This window comes from Cupressus sempervirens, chromosome 10, assembly GCF_028749045.1.
Source record: "Cupressus sempervirens isolate cs-2001-9-10 chromosome 10, ASM2874904v1, whole genome shotgun sequence".
NCBI lineage: Eukaryota > Viridiplantae > Streptophyta > Pinopsida > Cupressales > Cupressaceae > Cupressus > Cupressus sempervirens.
The window spans coordinates 214,612,880-214,639,311 of NC_143127.1; the positions used below are offsets into that span (position 1 = coordinate 214,612,880).

Genomic DNA, 26,432 nt, shown 5'->3' on the forward strand with positions numbered 1-26,432 from the left:
GTATGATGTGCAAAGAAGATAAGAGGATAAGCTGGGTGAACTTTCCTCAAAGTGCACATCCTTCTCCACAAAGATCTCATGTGTCTTAGGATCCATAAGTCTGTATGCCTTAACACCGTCTTCATATTTGATAAAAGTACAAGGCCAAGGTAGTGGTGCCTTGCATCCCCTAGAAGATATGTTTTCTTATGTTAGACAACCAAATACTCTGAAGTGTGTCACAACTGGTTTTCTTTCGCACCATACCTCAAAAGGAGTCTTTCTATCTAAGGTAGGATGAGAAGACCTATTATGTGATTGACACTGCTCATTGCTTGGACTTCAAGTGATGGATCTAGAGACTTGCCTTGTATTATGCAACTTGCCATAGACTTAAGAGTTTGTATCCTCAATGCTACAACATATGTCTTGTGTGGAATGAATGCTAATGGATTCTGAAGATCAATACCCTCAAGTGTGCAAAAGTCTTTAAGTCTTTTGTTCACATATCTGCTTTCATTGTCCATCTTTAGAACTTTGATGGCTTTCCTTGATTTCTATTCAACATGAGTCTTGAAGGCTAGAAACTTGTCCAACACTTCATTCTTGTGATGAAGAAAGTAGACCCTAGTATACCATGAAAAGTCATCAATGAAAGTACATATGTAGCAACCCTGGCTGACTAATGTCATTACAAAAGGACTTGCTAGTACCATGTGAACCAACTGAAGAACAACTGGTGCTCTTGAAGACTACCCTTTATGTAACTTCTCCTCTGGATGCATATGCATTGAACATCTTGAACATTCACTTGTGGAAAACTTGATTATAGGTAGACCTTTGACAACTTTATTTGAGCAAAGTTGTTGAAGATAGCGAAAGGCTAGATGACCATACCGCTCATGCCATTATTTAATTTGTGAATTGGATTGAGTCAACAAGGCTTGTGAAGGAGACTTGGGCACAAAGTGGGAGAAAGAATACAACCTATTTTCATGATTAACTTTCCCCACTACAACCACTGAATCATCTTTTAGACTGTGTACCTTTACTAAGTCAGGAAGGAACTCAACTTTATGACCATCTCCAAGGTGAGTGATTTGGTAAATTGAGAGGATATTAGAACTTAGATTTGGAACATAGAGAACATCTTTAAACTCTCCATTTTCCATCTCCACATTTCCTTTCCCTTCAACTTCCATTTTTGTATCATCTCCTACAAAGATGTGTGGTACCTTAGATTGCTTCAATGAAGAAAAATCCCCTTTTGAAGAACCCATATGATATGAGGCACCTGAGTCAAGAATCCATTCCTTTGAAGAAGTTGAATTTGCCATGAATACTTGCCCTTTGCCCTTTGAATCTGAAGAAGATCCTTTCTCCTTATAAGCGTTAGGCAGTGAAACATTGTGTTTCTTCATGATGTTTGTTAACTCATCAATCTTCTTATGATAACACTCATGTTCTTCATGACCCAATTTCTTGCAATAGGCACACTTTTTCTTGTCCTTATTATTGTCCCCCTCCTTGTTTGAGATCAAGGAAGACTTGCCTTGTTGATTTGATTGTGGTGTTGTCTTTTCTGCATCCTCTGATTTGTTATTCTTCCACTTCTTATTCTTGCCCTTTCCTTTATTTGAAGATTGATCAGCTGAATTTTGAGAACCCACATTATTGGCCACCAATGCCTTTGACTTTGGCAAATTGAGAATCCCCATGGATTTCAACTTCTTTTCTTCTTTATCCAACAACTTAGCATAACTTGACCCTTAATTTCTTTTATGAAGTTATTGGATGAAAACCCATAACTTGACCAATATGAAGCACAATCAATCAAGGAAACATAGACAAAACTAAACATAAACATAAACAACAAATTAGAACAAGATCAATTTATGGATCTCTTAAATTAAGATTTTAATTCCTTGTATTTTTCTATAAGTAATGGGTCAAAGCCTAGATTAGTTATTATTATTTGTTAGAATCAATTATTATCATGCATTGAGCTTAAGTAGAAACAAAATCAAGACTTCCCATATGAGAAGCTCACAAGTTACCATTGTGTTGTAATCTTTTGCCTTAAATTCCTTGCTTTTACTTCAATAAAAATTATAATTATAAATACAACTAATATTCAAAAATTAGAAATACCATTTTGAAGAAAAAGTAACCAATATTTTAGAAACAGACATTACAAAACATATTGAAGGCATGCAAGGTTTACCTGTAAAATATGTTTAGGATTCAAATCTGAGTATTGGTGTCATTTAGGTTAATGTTGACTAATCTAATATTCTATGGTCTAGAATCATGTAAAATCACAAAAGTTTCATTAATTGTGAGTATCTATACTATGTCGGTCTATCAATCAAACTCTTTATCCTCAAATCCCTTTTTGATGAATAAGCATAGGAGCTTTTCTTCAATGGACCAAAAACCATTGGTTCATAAGATCAATGGACAAAATAATTTGGTTTTAGGAGAGTATTTTCTCTTAGCAAGTGCATCAAAGATTTCATTGAGTCAATCTGAACACTAATTTTTTGTGTTGTTCTCCAATGATTGTCATAATAGTCTCTTATTATAGAACTTAAATAATAATAAATAAAGTTAGTTTTTGAGTTTTAGATCATAAATGCAAGTGTGTGTGGGGTTGAGTGTAACTAAATCTACTATTGGGTATAGTTTGGAAATAGTGGTCCATATTATTTAACAAATATATTTTTAATATTTACAACTCCGATTTAATTATTGCTATAAAACTCATGTATATGACTCTTCTATTTTTTTTAAAACTTTTGCTAAGTTACTTTTACTTTTGTACATGTTCTAGTATAGTAATGAATTGATAAGTGATACTTTTTTTTAATTCATCCAATTTATGTTTACATGTTATATATTATGGTGCAAGACTTCAATAAGTGTTATAGGCCAATAAGGGTTAATTGAATCTTAAACCATATATTTAGTCCTTTGTTATGCATTTAATCATGTTTCAAAAGTATTATTTTCTTCAAATAGAAAAATAATAGTCCACCATTTTGTTTTTTGAAGACTTTAAAAGAAAAATCGGGTTATTATTGATGCATTTATCAAAAATAAAATGGACTCAATTTGTGATGAGTCAGCACAAGTTATTACAACAACACTCACACATATTGGACCTAAGTGCATTATTAAGAGAGTATAAAATATGACTTTATTAGAGAAAGCAATTGTTGGCATATTTATTACCAAAACTATACCTATATTGTGTTCTAGTTAGCTTTAGGATATTAATTCTCTAACTTGAACTTTGTTTTCTTGTGCTATGATGCATTTTGTAACTTGACCTTTGTTTTCTTATGCTATGATGTATTCTCTATCTTGCAAAGGTTATTACCTATAGAAAGCTATCTATAGCTTGAACATAATAATTGTTTCCTATAATGTTTTAGGGGATCAACACTTGTATTTGATCCTCAACCTACCACTATGTTATTATACATGATTAGTTGATCTCTTTTAAGGATTGTTAAAAAAATTAAGAACTTCTCTAGCTAAATTATATGTAGTGTCTTTCTTCATCTATGGAGAGGTAACTATGTTTATCTAAACATATTTATTGTAATGATAGAAATGTATTTGGTTGTATATATAGCCAAGAAAGTAGGATTTTAAATGCATGGTTAGTTCATTTTGTATTACTAATTCAGTGATTGCAATCTTAGGACTTACACATGTTTATATTTAAATATCATTTTTGTGCCTTTCAAGGTTACAAAACTTAGGCACCAACCTTTGGCATCTAATAATTAAAATAATTTATTTGTTTTACATTATACTAGACTTTGTCATCCTCAATGGTTACTTGATTTTATAGTGCTTAACCTTGTAATACCTTATGAGGAATAATATTATTACTCTTCTTTAAGTGTATCATGTTTTTTTTGAATTTAAATTATATTCAAACATGCTCTTAAACTACACTAACATTTTTAATGCATACAATAATATTTTGTAAAACATTGCAAATTTTATTCCAAATATAAAGAAGAATTGTAAAGTAAAGAAAATATAAAATAAGGTGTGTATCTAATTACCATTTTTTTGTTCAATACGGTAAAATTAAAAATTAGATGTGCTATATACTATTAATTGCTCTTATTTTAGTATCCACATTCATATAATATTGTCAACTAATTTATTTTGAATCATCATCATTCTACCCACTTCTATTGTCAACTTTGTTCTTCAATGTGATATAATTTATTTTGCGTGTTGCAATATATCCCATGCATTTATGTTAGATTCCATTATCATCCTTCAAATATTTTAAGAATTTTGTAGTTGGTAAGCATGACTCATATTCAATGTAACACTATCTATTGACCTCTCCATCATATATTGTATATTGTTTGAAGCGATCAAGGAATATATAGCTTCCAAATATTCCCTTGTAGCCACACTAAATTGAGTGCTTGAAAGCTCAACAATCACCTTTCCATTTTAAATGACTATTCTATTTTCCTCAAAATCTATAAGAACTAATTCTCAGTCTATGATATATGCTCATGTTGTCAAGTTAAAACACTACCCTTGCTTATTCACAATATTTGAAGTAGTACTCTTCAACGCTTTGTTATCCTCATATATTTTATTATACTTCCACCACCTTCTGAACATTCTCTTTTATTATTAAAGAAACTAATTTGTTAGCTTTTTTCCTATTCTTCCTTAGTTTTTCGTCATTTTCTCTACCATTATTGCAACTATCACACTTTATGGAAATCCATACATATTAAAGTTTTAAAATCTTGTAGTGTCGTAAATTTGACACTTTCTTTACACTTATTTTAGCTTGTGTCTTCTCTGAGAAGTTTTGGGATCACTTTTGTATTTAAATTAATATTTAAACCAAAGATATGATTCTTATTCTATTTTAAGAATCAACGCTACTCTTTGAGCCTTTATTTTAAGTGTGTTGTTTATCTTATATCACCACATTTGTATGTATGACTATCCTAGTATTAATTTTAATGCAAGATACACCCACTCCAGTTTTTCCTACACTAAAATATATTTTAATACTAATAAATAGGCCCTATTATCTTTTCATCCCCAAAATTGAGCCAATTTATAGAAGATTATTTCACTAAATAAATTAGTTTGACCACTTCTTTTAGCTAAATTTAAGGACAAATATCTTAAAAGCCCTGATATTTGAAATATATCCTAGATTTGTAATACAACTATTGTAGGTCGATATTAATGCAAAAATACCTAGAGGATCCTATACAAATCACTTCTCCTATTTTATTTAAAACTACCCACATTACATCTACAAGTTTGTTTCAAGAGCAATGATCTTATCAAACAAAAATCCTATCCAATGGGAAACAATCTACAACAAGGAATCTTTAATTATGACTTCATGGTGTATTTTTTGATAATTTATCATGTTTTCAATTACTGAAAAATACTAATCATGCTATTATGTATTATCATCATGTTTTTTATGATTTATGATGTATTATAAAGCATCATTCATGATTTATCATGTTATTGCATTGCCATTTGAAGAATTTGTGCTAAGAGAATTGTATCATCAATCAATGGTATAATTACTCAAGAATTTAAATTTGGGTAAACACTTTAGATCTAAGATTTCACTTTCATGTCATCATTCTTGTTGGTTGGTGCAAAGCTTGGGGTTTGACTATGGAAAGCCCATATCCAATAGATAAATCATTTCCTCTCCTTTGTGCAAGTTTAAATATAGGTGAGTAGTGAAAGTTATAGATCTCAAAGGTTATAGGGTAAAGATAGAAAACTTCTTAAGATTACAACACTAGGACACTAACAGTTAGTATCTTCATCTATGCACTAGGGTAACACCCAACCATTTTTTTTGCAAAAGCTTCTAAATAAAAGTCAAATAAATTCTTCATAACAAATCTTTTTTAATATATAGTTTGAAGTTTATTGGGTTACATGCACCTATTGACAATGTCTACCCGATCACAAATAAACTTGCAGTCATAGTTGCACATCTATATCATTGTTTTAGACCTAGATTTATCAATTTAGTTTGCATTTTTTAGTTTATTTTCTTAGATTATTTGTATACTTTCACTTACATGGTTTAAGACCTAGTTCTTCCAGTAACACTCTCCAATCTCATCCAACTCAATTCAAACACACACAAAAGATAACAAAAAACGCCATTGTGTTTGGATCTACTAAGCGATTATAGTTTGGGCATTTTGGCTGATATCCAATATAATTGATGGGATGGGTTTGAATTTGTAGTTTGTATTCTAGGCTTAGGTACCATATTCATACATTACCTATATTTGTAGACCAAATATTTTAGCACTCATTAACATTTATTATTGTTACCTTATGCCTAAAAATACATAGTATGAGAAAACACACTCCAAACCATCTTCTCTTAGGGATAGTTTATTTGGAAGAATTGGAATGGAGTTGTATTGTCAAATTCCAAAATTAACATATTTTATGTTTTTATTTGAATAGGGATTTGTTAATTCTCATTACCCTACCAGCTGAGTTTCATTACCATATCATATGCATTGGCGAAGTTATTACACATTTTTAGTGTAAATGTTGGAATAAAAACTTTAAGCTTAATTTTTAAGGCTTTAAATGCTCTAAAATGAGGTCAAATATTGATTGATGGGCACTTGCACAATTAAGCATTGTATATTAGAAATTTTCATTTTCTAAAAAGTGGTTATAATTGCCAATCGGGTCTACAATTAAAAAGTGAATACCTTTGCGAGTTGGGTTACACGAAAATTATAATTTATAATTATTTTGAGATGAATCTAAAGTAATAAATATGATAATTTAAGGGTTGGACATGTTTGATAACTAAGAGGGCAATGAATTAGTTATGTCCAATTATCTCATAGTCCCTTCAAACATTTCAACACCATCAACTATGTTTTCAATTTCCTTAGCATATTCTCCTTCTATGCATACGATTCTTGTCATATCTTCATTAGGCTTGTGTTGTACTAGTTGCTCATCAAGTTTTTCAACACTTGAATATAACTTCTTAAGATATAACTTGGTCTCAACAAGTTCTCCTTTTACAATATTAGTGTATTTCTCAAGTTCTTCAAACTTAATTTTTGAAACATAAAGGTCAGACTTTACAAGTTGAGTATTCAAATCTTTTCATTCACTAGATTTACCTTTTAGATCTTCTTCAAGCTTTTCTTTCTAAGGTTTGACTTCCTTTATTACCTTAGTCAACTAAAGAGATGTGACTTCAAGTTCATGTATGAGTGTCTGATTTTTCCTCTTGAGATTTGCAACCATGCCCAATTTATTATTTGATTTAGGTTCCTTAATTTTTCCAACTAGCCCATTTCTCTTTGTTCTGGAGATATCAATCAAATCCTTAAACTTGATGTAATCTTGTGCATCTTTGAGTTTTATCTTTAGTCTTTCATTTTCTTCATTTGTTCAATGTAGATCTTCAAGTGATGTCTCCAAATTCCTTTACAAACTATCAAAAATTTTAAGGTCTTCCCCAAACTATTAAACTTCTTATGAGTAACTAAGATTTGATGTCAATTATTAGAAATTGAGAATACCGATAAGGGGTGGGAGCGTGAATCAATATTGCAACCATTTACTCCAACTATATATTAAAATTTAAAACGTAAGCATGTGCATACATAAACATAAACCATACAACCATAAGAACCTCATACAACATGATTTGTTTTTAGGAAATCCTGACCAAGTATAAACCCCTTGTGGGGATGGTACCCATGACAATGCAATAATCTGAAAGTTCTTTGTTAGGATATTTGAGCCTATTAGGCATCATTACATGAATTTACTACATTGTTCCTTATGAGAGGACTAGACCTTATTAGAGGTCTCAGCCCTACCAGGTGTTGTATTACAATAGAGCTTGTTACTCTACAAAGATATTAGACATATACAAGTAATAGATATAATACCAAAATAATTGTAATGATATCTGCTATATCTAAGTAGTCTTTTGTATATCCCGCATTTGATTCTACCAATGCAACAATCAATTGCATCTAATCATGAAAATGCCATCATAGCATAAAGCTCACATATATTATCCATAATAATACTTTGCATAATCAAATTTTCCTCATCATATACCCTTTCAATTATGTTATCCAATCAACCTTGATGATGAAACATGTAACTCCTCCAAAACTGTTATCAAAATATGCTAAGGGTTAGCATATAGAATGTCATCCCTACATTGTCAAGTAATTTTATTGACAAGGGAATTCAATTTCATTGGCCAAAATGCTTGAATCTATCTGTAATCCTATACTCTGTGATTTAATCCTGCATTCACATTTATCAACCAAAACATATGTTATCTAATATATTATCTCTACCAAACATATATACATCATATATAGACTCCATACTATCAATATCTAGAATTGTGGCAAATAATACTCATCTAGTGGACCTTTCAAATTAAAACATTAGGTCTATTGATAGTTTTCTTGAAAGATACTTAGGCAATTTTCATATCGGACTAAAACTAGGTGTATGTTTATGTGACCTTACCATTAGATAGTGCTTCCATAAATGATAACATTCATGCCTTTATAACTAACTACTTGTCAACACCTACATTATTTTTATACTTCTCACAATGTGTGGCTAGAGAAAAGAAATGATCTTATTACAAGCAATACATATGATGTGGTTTAGGATAGAAGATAGATTATATTTTGCATAATATATGTGCTTGTCGAGTATAATAATAGATTTTAAAATCATTATGTTGATGAGTTTTATAAATAAGGGTTGACTCTAAATATTTATCTATATTTATAGTGAAAATCAAATAAACATTATGCAAAAAAGTCAGACAAAATTGTTGTATAGACCTTAAAGAACCATCATGATGATGAAATTTAAATTGCAACAAATTATACTCTTAATTTGTAGAAGGGTCGAACAAGACCCCCATTCTCATACATTGCATTTAGGACAATAATATATTCCCAAATAAAATATTTACAGTGTCAATACTAAGCCTTTTAAAGTATAATTATTATTTTCGACAAGGTGTCATGAGATTTTGGACTATAAATGTAAGGTCATCCTTACAAGACAAAAAACAAGATATATATATATATAAGGGTGTCTTAATGGAATATAATAGTGAATGACTATATACATAAGATACACAATTAAATATGAAATTAATAGTTCATTTAGTAATTGATAATTTAATGTAATCTTTCATATCTAAAGCATAAAAATGCACCATTATCATAGAAAAAACAAATCAAGAATGACTCAACATACCATTTAGGTTTAATAGAACTTAAACACTCAAGATTTAGTTGTGAAGTTGAAATTGTTTTCCTTCAAAATAAAGAAGAAAATAAAATTTATTTTTATTGTTTTAAATGAAAGTAAAGAAGCAATTTTCCCTAGTGGGATTATAGGGATGTGTCCCAAATAGAGCTCATGCCACCAATCCTAAATAAAGGCTTTTGACTTTAAGGATTGTCAAAATGCTTGTTTGGTTGTGTTGTTGAATATATTAGATTCCATGTCTTTTTTGACATTTTTCCACAAAGAATGAGATTTTGTATTCTAATATCCCGTCTTAATATTGCAACAATAAATCTAGTAACAATAATTATAAATTCAAAAATTAGAATCTTCATCTTCATCAACTTTTTCATTTTCCTATTTAAACTTTATTTGAGTACCAAACCTATCAAGCTATTCATTCCCTTCCTAATCAATTAACTTGTACAAATGTACCCTAAATCTTTTATTCTCAAATATTATAAGTTGAAAATTGCCCTCACAAATGGGCCCTTGAAGTCTTAAAAAATTAATCTTTTCTAAAATAAGAATTCAATTATTGTTCAACAAACAACAAGATCTACTCATCTATTCTCCTTACTACATATTTTATTACATATTACATTTTGAATTTATATCTTCCAAATCCTCTAAATCACACTTTAATCCAATTTTTAAATTATATATGTTTTAATAATTCGTAAATAGACTTATTTATAGCTAAGCTTTAATAGTAAAGCCTATTAGAGGATTTTTACTAACACTATTTTTCATATACAGCCTGAGTTGGCCTAGTGGTGAACTTGTACTCTTGAAAGAGAGGGCACAAGTTCAAATCCTACTGGGGGGTAGGGTATGTACGCCTCGTTTGTAGTGCCAAGCGCCTCTCGAAAAAGAGTACGAGGTAGTCCCATATCACTGTCACCATATGTAAACCCAAAAACTATGGCATAGTGTCGTGGACTATAAAACCACCTTTCCTTTCCTTTTTAATATTGTCAAATTAAACTATTTTTTAATTAATCATGTGTCAAACAAGATTGAAGGGTTACCGTCCAATATGTACTCCCTCGTGAAAAGGCCAGCATAGTTGATCAGTATCATTAAAAACTATATGAAAGCTGCTTTCAGCGAATGACCATCCAACCCTCCAATTTCATTGCAGATAGAGAGCAACCATATCTAGGGCACAAAAACTTCAATTCTTATTCCTCTCTGAGAATTGACTTACCCTATCATACAAGCATTTTCTCCGTGAATTACTAGTATTATTAAAATGAGAATCCGGCCGGTTTGTTTGTTGGAATTAACCTAGAATAGGGAAACGGGAATGGGAAAATTGGAATAAATCTATTCTAATTTTGGCCCAAAATGAGAATAAATCGAATTCCAGGTATTTTTTGAAATTAGATTTATTCTTGCATTGGACCAAAATTGGAATAGATTTATTCCAATTTTCCTATTCCCATTTCCCTATTCCAGGTTAATTCCAGCAAACAAACGAAGTTGTAAAATATAACCGATTTCTTATAACCTGATAAGTTCTTAGGAAGAAAAAATATATACGAATAAAATAATAAAAAGTAATTTTTCTACAAAGATATTCTTCTAGTATGAGAGCTGAACGTAGTAAATAAAGGTTTTCTGCCAACACGACATTGAAGTTGAAATCTAGATTATGAGGTTAATGGCACAAGGAACCTTACTGTTATCGAGCATACTTAAGTTTCAGTTGGTTGGGTGCTTGCTTATAGTTTTGTAGCGGCCATCCACTGCATTGTAATGCCATTGACCATTTGGAACTTTCTTTGCATAAGCTACCTATTATAGACCGGCACATTGTATGTTAAGATCAGAGACTGGTAAATCCTACAACAACATTTCAGTGCATTCAAGTTGATTATTTCCATTACAAGTTTCTCATCAGCGTACAAACCTATTAAACGGAACCACCCTGTGAAATTGGTTGTCCTCACATTGTCTCATCCTCCCACTATTATTTACTGCATCAATAGTGCTGTTCCATATACCAGAAAAACAAGAAGAATATATTAAAATATATTATTAATCTGGCTTCATGTTGTAAAGGAGCTTCAGGTTAGAGCCTCACCCAGCATGAGTATTGTTGAGAGAAGGCCTGCTAATTTCCCCAGCTGTCACTTTATGAGAATCTCATAAGTAAAGATGGCACCCAAATGTTACATTGCTTCTAAGGCAGCATTTCTACGTACTTCGCTTAAACAGAAAACATGATCACATATTTCTGAACACTATGCCTAGTGTCAAGATGTAACCATGAAAGTTTAATTAACAGAAACCATAATGGGTGCTCTGACACTCACTGGAATCCAGTTAAATGTTCATTTATTAAATAAAGCTTCAAAACCGCCTTGGAATTTGATGGGTTGTTTTAGGCCGCAATTCTGAACTACACTCATAAAAAAAAGGTGCTTTACCAAATTTCATAAATTGAAACTAGCCACTCGAGCGCGACATGATAACAGCTTTACTTTAAGCAAGCTACTTTGCAATGTTCCTCCTTGGAATCTCAGTGTTTGTGGCGTGTTTCTATGGTTCCAGGGATAATTTACAACTAAACTGTTGAAATAATTTTATAGACTTTTAACTCCTCATCAAACAGAATTGGCGAGTTTTTAAAGTAATTATATACTTCAAAATGTAAACAGATAAATTTTATATCAATTAAAGGTTAAAGTCAATGTATAGATAATATATAAACATAATTTGAAACTAAATATGTAGCATTTTTCTCCCAAATTCCTTAATATCTAAAATCTACTTGCCAAACAGTTCTCGAGTGTCATTTTCAAAATCTAGATCACAAAACAGTAACAACAAACTTTCATCTTTTCTGTTTTCCTCCAGTTGCTCCTGCACCTCCTAACTTGCATTGATGTTTAACATTGTATATCAGAAAGTTGCCACTGCCAAGTGCCATGCATAAACACAATTATTTAATAGTTAAATCTCTAGATCAGCTTAAAGTTGTTCGCTCCTCAATATTCGAATTTCAGCCCATACATTTGTATTTTTTTGTTCATCCATGCTGTAGTTTTCTTGCTGTGATTCTCATTTCATCTCTACTATTAATTGAACTTTGAAACACCTCTGAAATATAGATATGTCGCAAACCATTCAAGCAGCTATTTTATTCTTCTGGATTATACAGGATGAGGATGTGCGTGTTTGTTTAAAAGAATATTTGTACAATTCATTATAGTAAACTCTTACTTCTGGGTTCTATTGTATAACAGTTTTTATCATCAATATTTCCCATCATACTAATTTTTATCATCAATATTTCAGATTATATATCAGGTTCATAAAAACAGATTCCATAAACAGAAGAAAAACGTGTCTTTTGATATACGATTCCTTTACTTAAACAATTTCTCAGCATGATATTTAATTCCTTGAACTAGTAGCAGATGTTTATGTCTGGTAACTTTTCAACTGATCATTCAGCTCTGAGAATGAACCGAGCTACATACATATATATATAAAGAGTAGGGAAAATATGTTTTGCATTAACATGGTATTTAAGTAAGAACTGTGCGCGAAACCTGTAATAAACGTATAGACAGAGACTTCTAACCTGTTGCTCAGATCTCCTATGTATAAAAGCACACATCCTCTTTGAAGTTGAACTATGAAACAATTGCGTACGTTAAAATATTAAAAAATTAATATAAAATTTTAAAAAATAGTAGCAATTTTTAGAGTGTGATTCCATATTTTTTATTCGAAGTCGTACAGATGTTGAAAACCGAATGTTCATAATTCTTTTTTAAAATTGCATGTTTAAAATAAATTTCAAATAATAAGATATTTATACATTTAATTATTAAATTTTGAATTAATCTATCTTAATTAGACAAATCAGATTAGGGCTCAACTCTTATAAAACTTTCAGTCAAATGTTATTAATTTGATTATTTTGTTGTGTTTTCATATGTTTTACTTTTATGAATCTCACTTGTTCTTTTAAGATATTGTATGCTGGTCAAGATCTTGGATTGCACTTATATCAGATGGAAACTTTTATGACAGTTTTTGACTTGGCTCTTGGTATTGTCTGGGACACCAATCAATGAATTGTAATCACAATGTTCTAAATTTAAGATTCAAAATTCATAGTATATTTCTAATCTTTCTTTTCCAGAATTATTCTTTTCTGAACAAGAACTATTTTTGCACTAGTTATTATTATTTCCCTAAATAAATAAATAAATAAATATATATATATATATAAAACAATAGTTTTGAATAACACTCACAAAGTCCGAAGAGAATATCAAAATTAATTATGTTCTAGGTGTGGAGTTGTCACTCTAAAACTTCTGCATACCCTAAACTTCCTCAAACTCAGTTGAAAATATTCCTTCTTTAATAAGCTCATTCACTAGTCCTTACACATGGTCACAAAACCGTGAGATGAATACGCTTCGATCGGCCATAAGCCTTGAGGTCTGCCTGGTATAGAAACTAAATATTGTATCTGATAACATTCAGTCGAAACTCTACCGCAAGCTTCGTATCTGATAGCATTGAGTCGAAAGGAATCTTTTGTCCCGTGTAATTGCTTGGAAACAAAATGTGTTAGCTATTTTAAGTTAAAACATTCCATTTCTACCCTTGTGTACACCTATATATTGTATTTTCGAATATTTAAAGTATTTTCCGTCATGGCTTCCAACTATTTTGAAAAATATGCATACTATGATTTTGAATTTTCAAAAAATAATCAGTTTGGAAATGTCGACAGTATTTATCTATTAGTATTAGGAGGTTTTCATGGAAGTGTCCCGCTTATTTAGCTATTCCTTATTCTGCTTCATTCCGTCTTCTTTCTGTCATTTAATCTGTCCTCAACCGACTAACCTGAACCAGCTTTGTGTACTCATATTTTCTAACTTAGTTGAAAAAACTTAATAAATAGATAACTGCAAAATCTTCCATTAAGAACATATATGCTTCAGTCAAAAGAATCTCATATGGAACTCTTGACTTAAAAATTAATAGCACGTATATGCTTCAGTCAAAAGAATCTCATATGCAATAGCCATAAGATACTTCTGTATTCTTTCAATTTGTTTTTATATGTAATTAGAAATGCTGCTCCCCCAAAATCTCATAGCCATACACAGTACAACTGAAATGGTCTACAAGGAAAAAATTTCTTCTTGATTTTCCACTCCCGTAGTTGAACTTGTCTCCACCTGTTTAGGAAAAAGCAGCTATATGAAATATGAACCAGTGTGAATCATTTTAGATCGTGCGATAAATTATTGTTTACTGGTGGTTACCCGCGACATATGCACTACGATGATTTTAATAAACACGGAACTGTTTTACAGAAATGATAAATATGAAAACTATAAAACACACGCATCAAAAAATGAAACTGTTTTACGAATTGTATGGTGGTTGCAAGTGAGGATTCAATGAAACTGTTTTGTGAATTGTATGGTGGTTGCAAGTGAGAGGATTCACATTGTTTATGGTTCTGGTTCTGAATATTTGTTCCATTGAGATTTCTTAGCTTACAGAGGTTAAAGGAAAGTATTTCGGTACTTCAACTTCCTTTCAGAAAGCTATTGCTTCCCTGTTGAAATTATTGACAGTGATGAATGATATTATGCACTCCTCCAGTTTACTGGTGTCAATGTTTGCAAAGATTTTTCCACTCTAATAGAATGGCGACGAAGGTTGATATTCAATATTCAAGGTGTAGTAGATTTCGAAATAATGAATATAATAATAACATGTGCTAAGCAGTTTGTACGGATTTAAAAATGTGTTAAAAAAGATTCAGTTTGAATCTAGATTTCAAAATTTATGGAATATAGATTGCCATGACTTAAATGATATCATTTTTATATATTTATATTTAGAAATTAATTAATATTATATATAATAATTTTTTAAATATTTTACTTTTATAATTGTGTAATAAATAAAATCTTTAAATAATTTATAATTTATAAAAAATTATAATGAGTGTAGAATATTCTTTATATTATTTTTATATCAAGAATATTGAAGTCAATATTTGTTTCAATTTCATTGAACCAACAATCAATCACATCACCACTTCTAACAATCACTTCATTTATAAGATTAAACAAATTGTGCAACTATTTTATTTTTATTATTATTTTTTCATCTTATCAATTGCACTTAAAGTTAATCAATGAATGAACACATTTAACATTTATAATTACAAAACCTTAAAATTATAAATTATTCTTGCAACAAATATCACAAAACGCCCTCTAATGGAAAAGGGCAAAAAATTGAAACAAGGTAAGAAAGCATAAAAAAATGTCAAGAGCATGGACTACGGTCCAATGAATATGAGGTCAAAGATGTCCATGAAGACCCAACATTGAGGAAATAATGATGAAAAATGTGGAAGTGGGCAAAACCATGAATGCTACCCTGAAATTCATTTTGAAATCCCCCAAATGGAGGAATAGACCTAGGTGTGGAGATTTTAGAAGCAAAAAATAAATAGCAGATACTAAAAGCAATGCTTGCAAAATCAGAAATGTTTTCACCCTGATAGGTGTTGGAATATTAATTGCAGTTGGTCGTTTCTCCCTGGAGCCAAACGCCCACCTACCACCCCTAATGGATTGCAGAACAGTCATAAAAAAAATGAATGCAGTAGGTGAAATTTTGAAATCTAAAAAGAGGGGGAAAAATATGACAAAAGGAATGATCAATTTCGTTCGACCAGTTAGAAGAAGAGCAAATTAGAAGTTGTAGAGAAGGAAGAAGAGAGAAGTGATCAGCAAATCCAGACGTCAGAGTGCAGAGAAAAGGAAGTTCATTTCGTGCATGCAGTTGCACGTGTTTCTTCTCTGATCATTCTATAATTTGAATGTTTTATTGTTTCATTCGTCCTGTTGAAGCAGTGTTTGCTCCAAACATTGTAGTATGCAGCCATTAGAGTTGTAAGTTTGAAGTTTAAAGTTTGAAGTTTTTCCAGTTTGAAGTTTTAGGGTTATTTTAGGGTTTTCTGGTTGAAGCCGAATGCTCCCAAATTTTGTAATGGTTTAATCAAGTTGAATAGTAAAGCAAACAGGCATACTTGAATCCATTACTCCTCCCTTTGTTTATGGCATTTGATAAGTTTATTGTTGAGTATTTCAAGCTTTGGGTCTCTGGTTTTAATGGTGAAAATATTCAAGTCATAAGTCTGCACTCAGTATTGTCTTTGGTAGAAGTCATCTGCAGTGGCTATCGAGTTCACTCGATGCCTTCTTCTACCGAGCTTCACCCTCCAGTGTCTACCGAGTTCTTCATCTACCGAGTTGCTCTTCTACCGAGCTCACTCGGTATCCTTTGGCTATCGAGTTGTTTTCTCTTCATTTATCGAGCTCACTCGGTAAACACTCCTGCCACTTGGTTTCTTTGGTTACCAAGCAAAACTGTCACTCAGTAATAGTTGTTGCCATGCAAATTTTTTAGGTTTAGGGTTGTGAGTCTTGAAGTTGTATTAATATTTCTCACAATAGGGCAAGGTGGTGGATGTAGAGAGATAACTTCTCTGTATCCAACCATGCAGCAAAATCATTTCGAATGGAGACAATAAAATAGTGCTAGAATATGCAAGAGATTCTTGCTTTCTATTCAATAATTGAAAGAGTGGCTTCAAAATCTTAATCACTAAGCTACGGTGGAACAAGGGATTAGATTCCTGAGCAATATTAAAGTTTGTCCTGTTGACATCCATCAATTGCTCAAGTTCCTCAAGCAACTAGAAAATAAATAAGTTGCTCAGGAAAGCCTCTGATGGATCATCAAAACAAACAAACTTGATCATGCTTGATCAACTAGGTCCAAAATATTCCATAATCATTGGAAATTCTCAATACTTAAAGGTTTGGTGAAGATGTCTGCTAGCTGTTGCTCAGACCTGCAAATCTTCATATATATTTCATCATTTTCAACTTGTTCACGAATAAAATGATATCTTATTTCTATATGCTTACTTCTATCACGAAAAATAGGATTCTTTATTAAAGCAATGGAAGAAACATTATTACAAAATATGGTGGTTGCTTCCAGTTGTTCTTCCTTCAAATCAGCCAAGATCCTTCTCAACTAAATCACGTGACATGCTGTTGCATTTGTTACTATATACTCAGCCTCAACTGTAGATTGAGCAATTATGAGTTACTTCTTGCAAGCTCAAGAAATCACACCGGAACCCATATGAAAAACATAACCAAAAGTACTCTTTCTATCATCTAGACTTATAACCCAATCACTATCTATGTAACTAACCAAACTAGAATCATTTTCAGAGGAATATAAAATACCATATCCTTTGGTGTATTTCACATTCCTCGGGTTTCTCTTACCAGCTTGTCAGTGAGTGTCCTTTCGAGTTTCCATAAACTTGGAAATCAAATTCACTGCATGCATAATGTCAGGCCTAGTTGTTGTCAAATATATTAGACTTCCAACCAAACTCTTAAACATGGTTGGATTCACATTGCTGCTACAATCTTCCTTACTAAACTTAAGACCTAGGGCTGTTGGTTGGGGCTGCCTTTCAAATCAACATTGTTAACCTTCTAAAATCTAATTTGCATACATTTTTTGAGAAATAAAAATATCATCATTCATTTGTTTAATTTTTATTCCTAGAAAGTATCTCAAGATTCCTAAATCTGTCAAGTCAAACACATTCTTCATAGCTTGTTTGAAATCAGCAACAAGGCAATCATCATCCTCTCTAAAAATTAGATCATCAACATATAATACAATAATTAAAATCTTACAATTTTCTGCCTTAATGTAAAGAGTAGGCTCACCATCACTTTTGTTGAAACCATTACTCATCAAATATGATCAATCCGAGTGTACCATGTTGTTGGTGCTTGCTTAATCCCATAAGAGCTCTCTTCAAAGTATATATTTTATCTTCTTCACCCAAAACTTCATAACCAGATGGCTAATCCACATAAACTTTTTCTTTTAACACGCCGTTAAAGAAGGTGGATTTCACATCCATTTGAAATACCTTCCACTTGTGCTAGGCTGCAATTGTTATGATAGCATGCACAATTTCCATCCTTGCAATAGGTGCAAAGGTTTCATCATAATATTTACCAAACCGTTGTTTATATCCTTTGACTACCACATGTGTTTTATGCTTATTTATTTTTCTTTTAGCATTACACTTAATCTTATATACTCATTTCACACCAATAACTTGCTTATTGGGTGACAAATTAGTTAACTCTTAGGTTTCATTTCTTTCTATAGCATCTATCTCCTCATCCATGGCCTCACACCATTTATCTTTTTTCACAACTTTTTCAAAATAAACTAGATCACTATGAGAAAATAATGCAAAATTACTATTCTCATCAAAATCATCATACCTTTCATCTTGGTATATCTCCCTTTGACTTTTATTCTTTCTTGGTAAAAGCCCACTAAGAGTAGAATCAGAACTCTCACTACTACAGGTGTCTATAGGATGTATCTAGAGCTGTCTAGAACTATCAGAAACTCTCTGTGAATTACTCTGACATTGACCTGAGTTGACTGTCTGGTTGACTCTAGTTGCTTTCCTTTCAGCCTATTTCTATCATGAGCAATTTGGAGCTCTCCAATGCCATCAATTTCTGTTGTTGCTTCATCTTGTTGATTATCATACCAATCATCTTCATCAATAATAGGAACTTTAGTTGAAGTGCTAGATGATGTATCCACTGAGCCATCCCATGACTCATTTCTATGAACTCAACGTCTCTTGAAATGACGATCTTCTTGATGATGGGGTTATACAATCTATATGCCTTAGATTCTGAACTATAACCTGTGAAAATACACTTCTCACCTTTATCATCAAACTTTTATCTTTGCTCCTTTGGTATGTGTGCATATGCTACACACCCAATTACACTCAAGTGTTCAACTGTCCATCTATGTCTTACCCATGCCTCAAGAGGTATCTTCTCACAAACTACCTTTGTAGCACCTCTATTAATCAAACAAACTTCTATTAATCAAGTAAACTACTATTGCTTCAACCTTTTTGAGATATTCAGTAGGGAGACCTTTTGCTTTCATCATACTTATTGCTATCTCAACGATAATTATATTCTTTCTTTCAACGAGTCCATTTTGTTGTGGAGTATAAATGGTTGTTAGCTTCTTCCTTATACCATTTTGCCTGCAAAATTTCACAAAAATATTGGAGGTATGCTCTCCTCTATATGACCTTAGGACTTTAATGTAATTTCCACTTTCTATTTTAGACTAGGCTTTAAACTCTAAAAACTTATTAAAAGCTTCATATTTATTTTTCTGAAAATAGACCCATGTTCTACAGCTGAAATCATCAATAAAGATCATAAACTAAGTACTCCCTCCCATGGAAGTAACTTGCACAAGGCCTATCAAATCAGTATACACCAACTCTAATGGTGCTCTAGCATTTGTGGAATTACCAAAATTAAAGGGCAATCTATGTTGCTTACCCAGAATGCAAGCCTCACACTTGCTAAGTTATACTCTACTACACTTAGCAAACCATTCACCATTTTTTTCTTTGATAATAAATTCAAACCAGCATAATCCAAATGTCCATACCTTAAATGCCATAACTTGGAGGGGTCTTCAATCATGCTTTACTGTACATATTTTCTTGGGAGGTGTAGCAAAAAATTGAGAGCTGAAATATGTCTCAATCTTTTATGGAAACATCTTGTTCTTTGTCATTTGAACCGCTGCAACAACTCTCTTGCTCCCATCTTTCTCATGAATGACACACTTATCATTTTCTAACAACACTTTGTATCCATTCTAAATGAGTTGTTTGAGACTCATTAGATTGTGCTTAATACCAAGGGCAAAATAAACATTCTGAATTTTTTTTGTCTCTCCTTGCTTGGTATGAGTCATAACAGATCCTTTGCCCACAACAGGAACAGTTCCATAGTTCCCCATCTTAATTTCTGACTTATAATTTTCTTATCAATGAAACAAAACAAACTTTCATTGCTACTCATGTGGTTACTACAGCGGATGTCTAAATACCAAACTTCAGAGTTGCCTTCTTCACCAATATTGCACATGATGAAGATTGTATTATTATTTCTTTCTCCAACGTTTACATCAGCAACATTAACATGTTGTGGTTGGTCACTTTGTTTCTTCCTGCATTCATTTGCATAATGCCCAAACTTGTGGCGATAATAGCATTCAACATTGCCCTTGTTAGAGTTGTTATTTCTTCTTCCTCCTTGAGAGCTATTCAGAGAGCTACTTGCTAAGCTTTCTCCTCCAATATTTCTTTGACCGGAGTTGTCATGTCCTCTACCTCTAGAGCCATGTCCAGAATTGTTTCTTCCTCTCCCCTTGCCTCTTGCAGTGGCTTGAGCTCTGAAAGTGAGCTCTTGAGAAGAATTTGTTGATTTATTAATACGGTGCTCATGAGTATGGAAAGATCCCATCAACTCATCAACTATCAACTTGGACAAGTCTTTTGACTCTTCAATGGAAATCACAAGCATATTAAATTTTTGAGATAAACTCCTCAACATCTTCTCCACAACTTGCTCTTCAATCTCTTCTCCATTAGCTTTTAGCTGGTTTATCAAAGTGGAGAATCTAGTGTTGAACTTTGAAATGGATTGACTCTCTTTTTATCAACTTGGACAAGTCTTTTGACTCTTCAATGGCAATCACAAGCATATTAAATTTTTGAGATAAACTCCTCAACATCTTCTCCACAACTTGTTCTTCAATCTCTTCTCCATTAGCTTTTAGCTAGTTTATCAAAGTGGAGAATCTAGTGTTGAACTTTGAAATGGATTGAGTCTCTTTCATAAAAAGAGACTCAAACTCTCTTCGAAGTATTTGCAATTTCACAAAATAGACTTAATCAGTCCTTTTGAATGTAGTCTTGAGAATATCCCAAGCTTCTTTGGAATAACTAGCTATTGTTATTCTCGAAAATAAAACCTCTGTCAAGGCTGCTTCAATCAGGCTCATAGTCTTAGTATATTTTCTTCTTGTCTTTCTCAGCCGAGTTTTGTGATTGTTTGTGAGGGTAGCAAACAAAGTAGGGTCTGTAGTACATGTGAAGCCATTCTTCACAAGATTCCATAAGTCATTTGCTATCATGATGGTCTTCATTTTTCTTGCCCAAACATAATAGTCATGTCTATTAAAGGACGGTGCTTGCTGCCAAACTTTTCTCTCATTCCCATCCATGTCTCCTGCACAATAACTTCAAAAATACCCACTAAACACAAATGCCCGAACTCAGAGTGGTTAAAAGCTCAATAGCTCTTATACCATATAAAGATTTTAGAAGTAAAAACCAAACAACAAATACTAAAAACAATGCTTCCAAAATTAGAAATGTTTTCACCCAAAGAGGGCAGAGTGGTGGATGGACAGAGATGGCTACTCTAATTCAAATGGAGACAATAAAGTAGTGTTAGAATATGCAAGAGATTCTTTCTTTCTATTCAATAACTGAAATAACAAATTACATTCAAAAATAAACTTCTATAGAACAAAGTAACTACTACTGTTACAAAACAAAAACTACATGACTGCAAGGCTGTGAACAATCTATTCTTGCCTGGAGCAATCATTGTTCTACAGGGCAATACATTCAACTAGATTTAATGTTAAATTCTCTCCATTAAAACACAATAAAAAAATTCTCTCCATTAAAATACAATACAAAAAGATCAATTTGGTGCTGCAAATTCAACCTGTTGTCCTCTATTACAGACTTTGTTCTGAATTTTGTTCTGGTTACATACACATTACCTTCAAACTGAGAACATTCTTATCTATTTATAGAACGGGAGACTTTGCCAAGTTATTAAAAGAGCAGCTTCAAAATCTTAATCACTAAGTTACGGTGGAACATGGGACTAGATTTCTGAGCAATATTAAAGTTTGTCCTGCTGACATCCATCAACTTGGAAAGTAAATAAGCTGCTCAGGAAAGCCTCTGACAGATCTGGGAAAAAATCTGATTTGATAAAATCAGTAAATTCCAACACCAGACAGCTGCTGGAACAAAGGATGTGTCTGTGCTTTAAAAAGGATGTGATTATTGGTTAATTCAAACTCTTCAATTGGTTTATGTCTGAAATAATGATTTTCTTGATAGCAGAATTAATAAGCCAAAAGATGGTGCTAAATAGGGTAATTAATAAGGAAAGTTCTAACAACATACTTGTTTTAATTGAAACAGTCGAAGGATGTCAATGTACAGTCTCCATTATAATAACGGAAACTTAATAAATTAAGCCCCGCATCCATTTATCCTTATAAGTGAAATGAGTTTATTGTTCCATCAAAACGCATGCATTTATAAACACAAGGACATAGTCAAAGCAATTTTAAATGGTAAAACTATTTTATGTGAAAACCTAACTTAATTACTTTCTTCAATTCACTTATTCATTCCGTTAAGAGCGAGTGGGCTTCCTTGCTATCTCATGATAAAATTGGTTCTGAAAGTTTGAAAGGTGAATTGTTCTGGAATCCTGTAAAATTGGGGAAAATTGTGACTTCTTATTGTTTTGCATCCTGTGGCGGTTTAAAGCTTGGTTGTGAGCCCATTTGAACATCTGCGCCAATTGGATCCCTTCTAGTTCCCAGGTAGGGCTTTCTTGATATTTTGATATCCTTTTTTTGGTGAAAATTCAAAGGATTCATACGAGTGGGTAATGTGCTGTGAATACGCCACTGAATGTAAATTTGTATTTGTTTTCATTCGAACTCTCATTATTCGAAAAATGCATGCTTCAATAAAACGTTTATGAAATTTCAGTATCGTTGTGAGGAACAAGTAATTAAGATCGGCTGCATAATTTAATAGTTTAGTTTGGGGTTGAGACAGTTAGAAACCCTCCAAGCAAATTGCTTTTTGCGAGACATTTATAGCGTAGGCAGCACTAAGGTGCGTTTGTACAGGCCTATGCCGTGACCGGCCTCTTTGTGTATTGTATAATCATCCAGTGGTATTATGACACTGTATAAGACGAATCTTAATTATGATGTTAATGTTTGATGAGCATTTTAATTTTATTATTAGTTTCTAATCTTCTAATGTTTTACATTTCGAAGATCTTATAATATATAAATTACAATTTCCCTTGATTTCTGTGTATCTTTCGTGGTCTTTACAGTCACGACAATAAAGACTGAAAGACTGAGCAAGAAGACAAAATCAAGATGTTGGACACTATAGGCAGAGTACATGAGAGACTTAGAATTGCAATCATTTCTAGTAAGACGACCATTGTCCTAAGTAGCACCGTGGGTTTCAAAATGTTAAATGAAAAAGCACAGTCCCTTAAGGTGGCGCTATAAAAAGGGCCCGGTCGTGCCTCCTATGCTGCTGCTGCTGGTCCAGATGCCTGTACTACAGATGATCAAATAAAATTATGCTCAGTTCCTCTAAAGGTCCTGCTCCTAGAACCTGTAGCCATATAAAAGGTATGACAGAGCAGTCGCAGATTATCTGTGATGTTATGGATATACATAATGACTATTGATAATAATATAGAGCTTGGATAGTTAAAGAAACTAATTTAAAAAATAAATGAAAGATGAGAAAAAACATAGACAAATGTTTGAGATGGACCTTTCATTGCATGAAGCTACAGATAAATATAGACTTGGTCCTATATGCACCCTCCATCATGAATATTATTTTTCTATTTTTCTCCAAAACTAAAATCATATCATTTTATAAACATACGAAATAATCAACTCACTCAAACCGATAGTTTATATACATATATCTAAGAGTAGAAGATACAATCTTGCAACCAGTAGTAATTTCCTCATGACTATACGATATATGGTGCCAACCTATTAGCAAAGAAAGCATCTCTTTGCCATAATGTAATAGAAACAAAGCGAATGCTAAAAGATGTGAGGGCGCTATTTTTTTTGGGCAGGGGGAGTTTGCACTATTTTTGGGGAGTTCATTCTCTTTAGTTTTCATCATGGTCACTATATTTTAAGGCGCTGGCTAATCTCCAGCGCCAAAGACAAATTAAAGTCAAACATTATTCTTTTTCAGATTCATAAAAATACAGCGAAATTTTTTCAAAATTTTTGTTATTTTCAATCACAAAATATACAGATCATGAAGATCAAATGCTGAAAATTTCAAAAAAAATCCATTGTATTTTTATTTTTTTGAAATTTAGTCAATGATACAATTCGTAGAAGGATAGCCACATCCATTTTTTAATGCATAGAGCTCATCCAGCAAAAATTTCACCCAAAAATAAAAAATCTATATTAACATAGCCAATCATACATGGACTCGTTTTTTTAATGCATGGAACTCATCCCATCAAAAACTTCACGCAAAAACAAGCAATCTATATTAACATAGCTAATCATTGCATGGGCTCAACAAAACTCTAAACATACTCCATACAAACCTAGCACTTTTTGAATTTAATTCTGTAGATCCACTTGCATGCGACAATATTTTTCCCAGAGGAAACTAGAAACACTCATATGTGCCACTTCTCATTAAGAAATCACCTACTCTACAAGTGCATCCTCCAATACCTATTTTTTAAATTAGGCTAATATATGTCTGAAAAATGAGACAGTTACAAAATCATTCACAAGAACAGTTCTAGGATTAGAGGAACTGGAGAGTGGAAAGGAAGGGGACAATTGGAAAAATATACCAATTCTAGCTAAATAACGAGTAATTTCAGCTCTTAGCTTTTCTTAAACAATAAGCAAAAGACAAGTAATGCTTAAGTCAAAAGAATGCAATGCATGGTAATCCTTTTGAAACATCAACAAACTGTACACTAGTTTTGTGACTGCATATATACCCTACAAAGTCACCAGAAGAGCCGATGCTAAATCATTTCCAGCCGCATGTATCTAATTGGATGTTGGAAATCTAACCTGGGACGCTAGAATCTGGAAGAGAACTCCCTTCAAGATGGGACAGTGTACCTCTTGTGTACCGTAGTGTAACAACCTTTCTCATACACGGCTTCAATGGATCATTTTTTTAGTAGGGTCTCCATAACGAACATCAGCAATGATGTTTATTCGATGCATGTGAAACTGATCTACAAGATCATTATCCTCGACTCCTCTGTAAGACTTGCAGATACATGATCCAACTTTGTTAGCCATTGATGATAGTAGCAGCTCTGATTTGTCCCTTGGTATTATGCCACAAGGAGGATCAGGGTAGATACTACGTGGGTTGTCATGTTGCTGCAGCTGAGAAGGGGGCCCTAAAACCTACAGCATTTAAGTATGTTAAAAGTTAGGCCAATGTTGGGTAACATTTAGATTCCTCCACTTTTCCAAGCTTATTTTTACATCTTGACAAGGCCAATAGCTCTAGAAAATTTCTCTCTTCTTTTGTAATAACTTTTGTAAGTGCATCCCCTCCCCTTCCATCCCTTACCAATCCGATTAGGGAGGGAGTGGGTGGTCTTATCAGAGACTTGCTAGGAGCTATGTTGGATGTCTTTTCTCTTAACCTTGTCTCACAGAGAATCTAGGTGGTTGAAGTTGTTAGAAATCAGCACAATAATATCACACCAAATTGCTACAGCATAATATTAAATCAAAACACACTGCTGTACAGCAGAACCAAAAATAGAGAACTCAGAAATTTTTATTCATATTCTTCACACACAAAAAGAATTACATTGTCTCCTTTTAAAGAATCTCTCAAAGCACTAACCCTCAGTCTTTTCATAAATACATGGTATCCTAACTAATCCAAAACTACTAAAAATAGTGGTGAAAGTCTCTACTTTATTATAACTATCATTAAAACTAGAGTTCCTAAATTTAGATCTCCTCATTACATGCAAAGGTAAATGCATTATTAAACTTCCTAATTTCTAACTGAAACATGTTCAAACATGCAATGATGATGGATGGAAAACTAATAGATTAAACGGTGCATGAGAAATCTTCAGATTTAATAACAATGAAGTCTTCTTTATCTGGCAGATTCAAGATTGAATAATATGAACTGTCTCTTGCATGAAGAAATTATTATTTCTATCATTCCTCCTTAA

The 26,432-nt window shown here is 32.4% G+C and overlaps 1 protein-coding gene across 5 annotated transcripts in view; it reads right to left on the minus strand.

Annotated features, from left to right (window-relative positions):
- Window positions 1-7,778: 7,778 nt before the first annotated feature.
- LOC149533394 (uncharacterized) overlaps window positions 7,779-26,432 on the minus strand; it is a 52,661-nt gene continuing 34,007 nt past the window's right edge. The window contains exon 3 of one of the 5 annotated variants that reach the window (XM_089805423.1): window positions 7,779-8,193. The gene's annotated coding sequence lies outside the window, so the exon portion shown is untranslated. Of the gene's footprint in view, window positions 8,332-14,048; window positions 14,565-23,394; window positions 23,825-26,432 lie in introns of those variants that run through there. The other 4 variants (XM_089805419.1, XM_089805421.1, XM_089805420.1 and 1 more) reach the window with 4 other exon arrangements.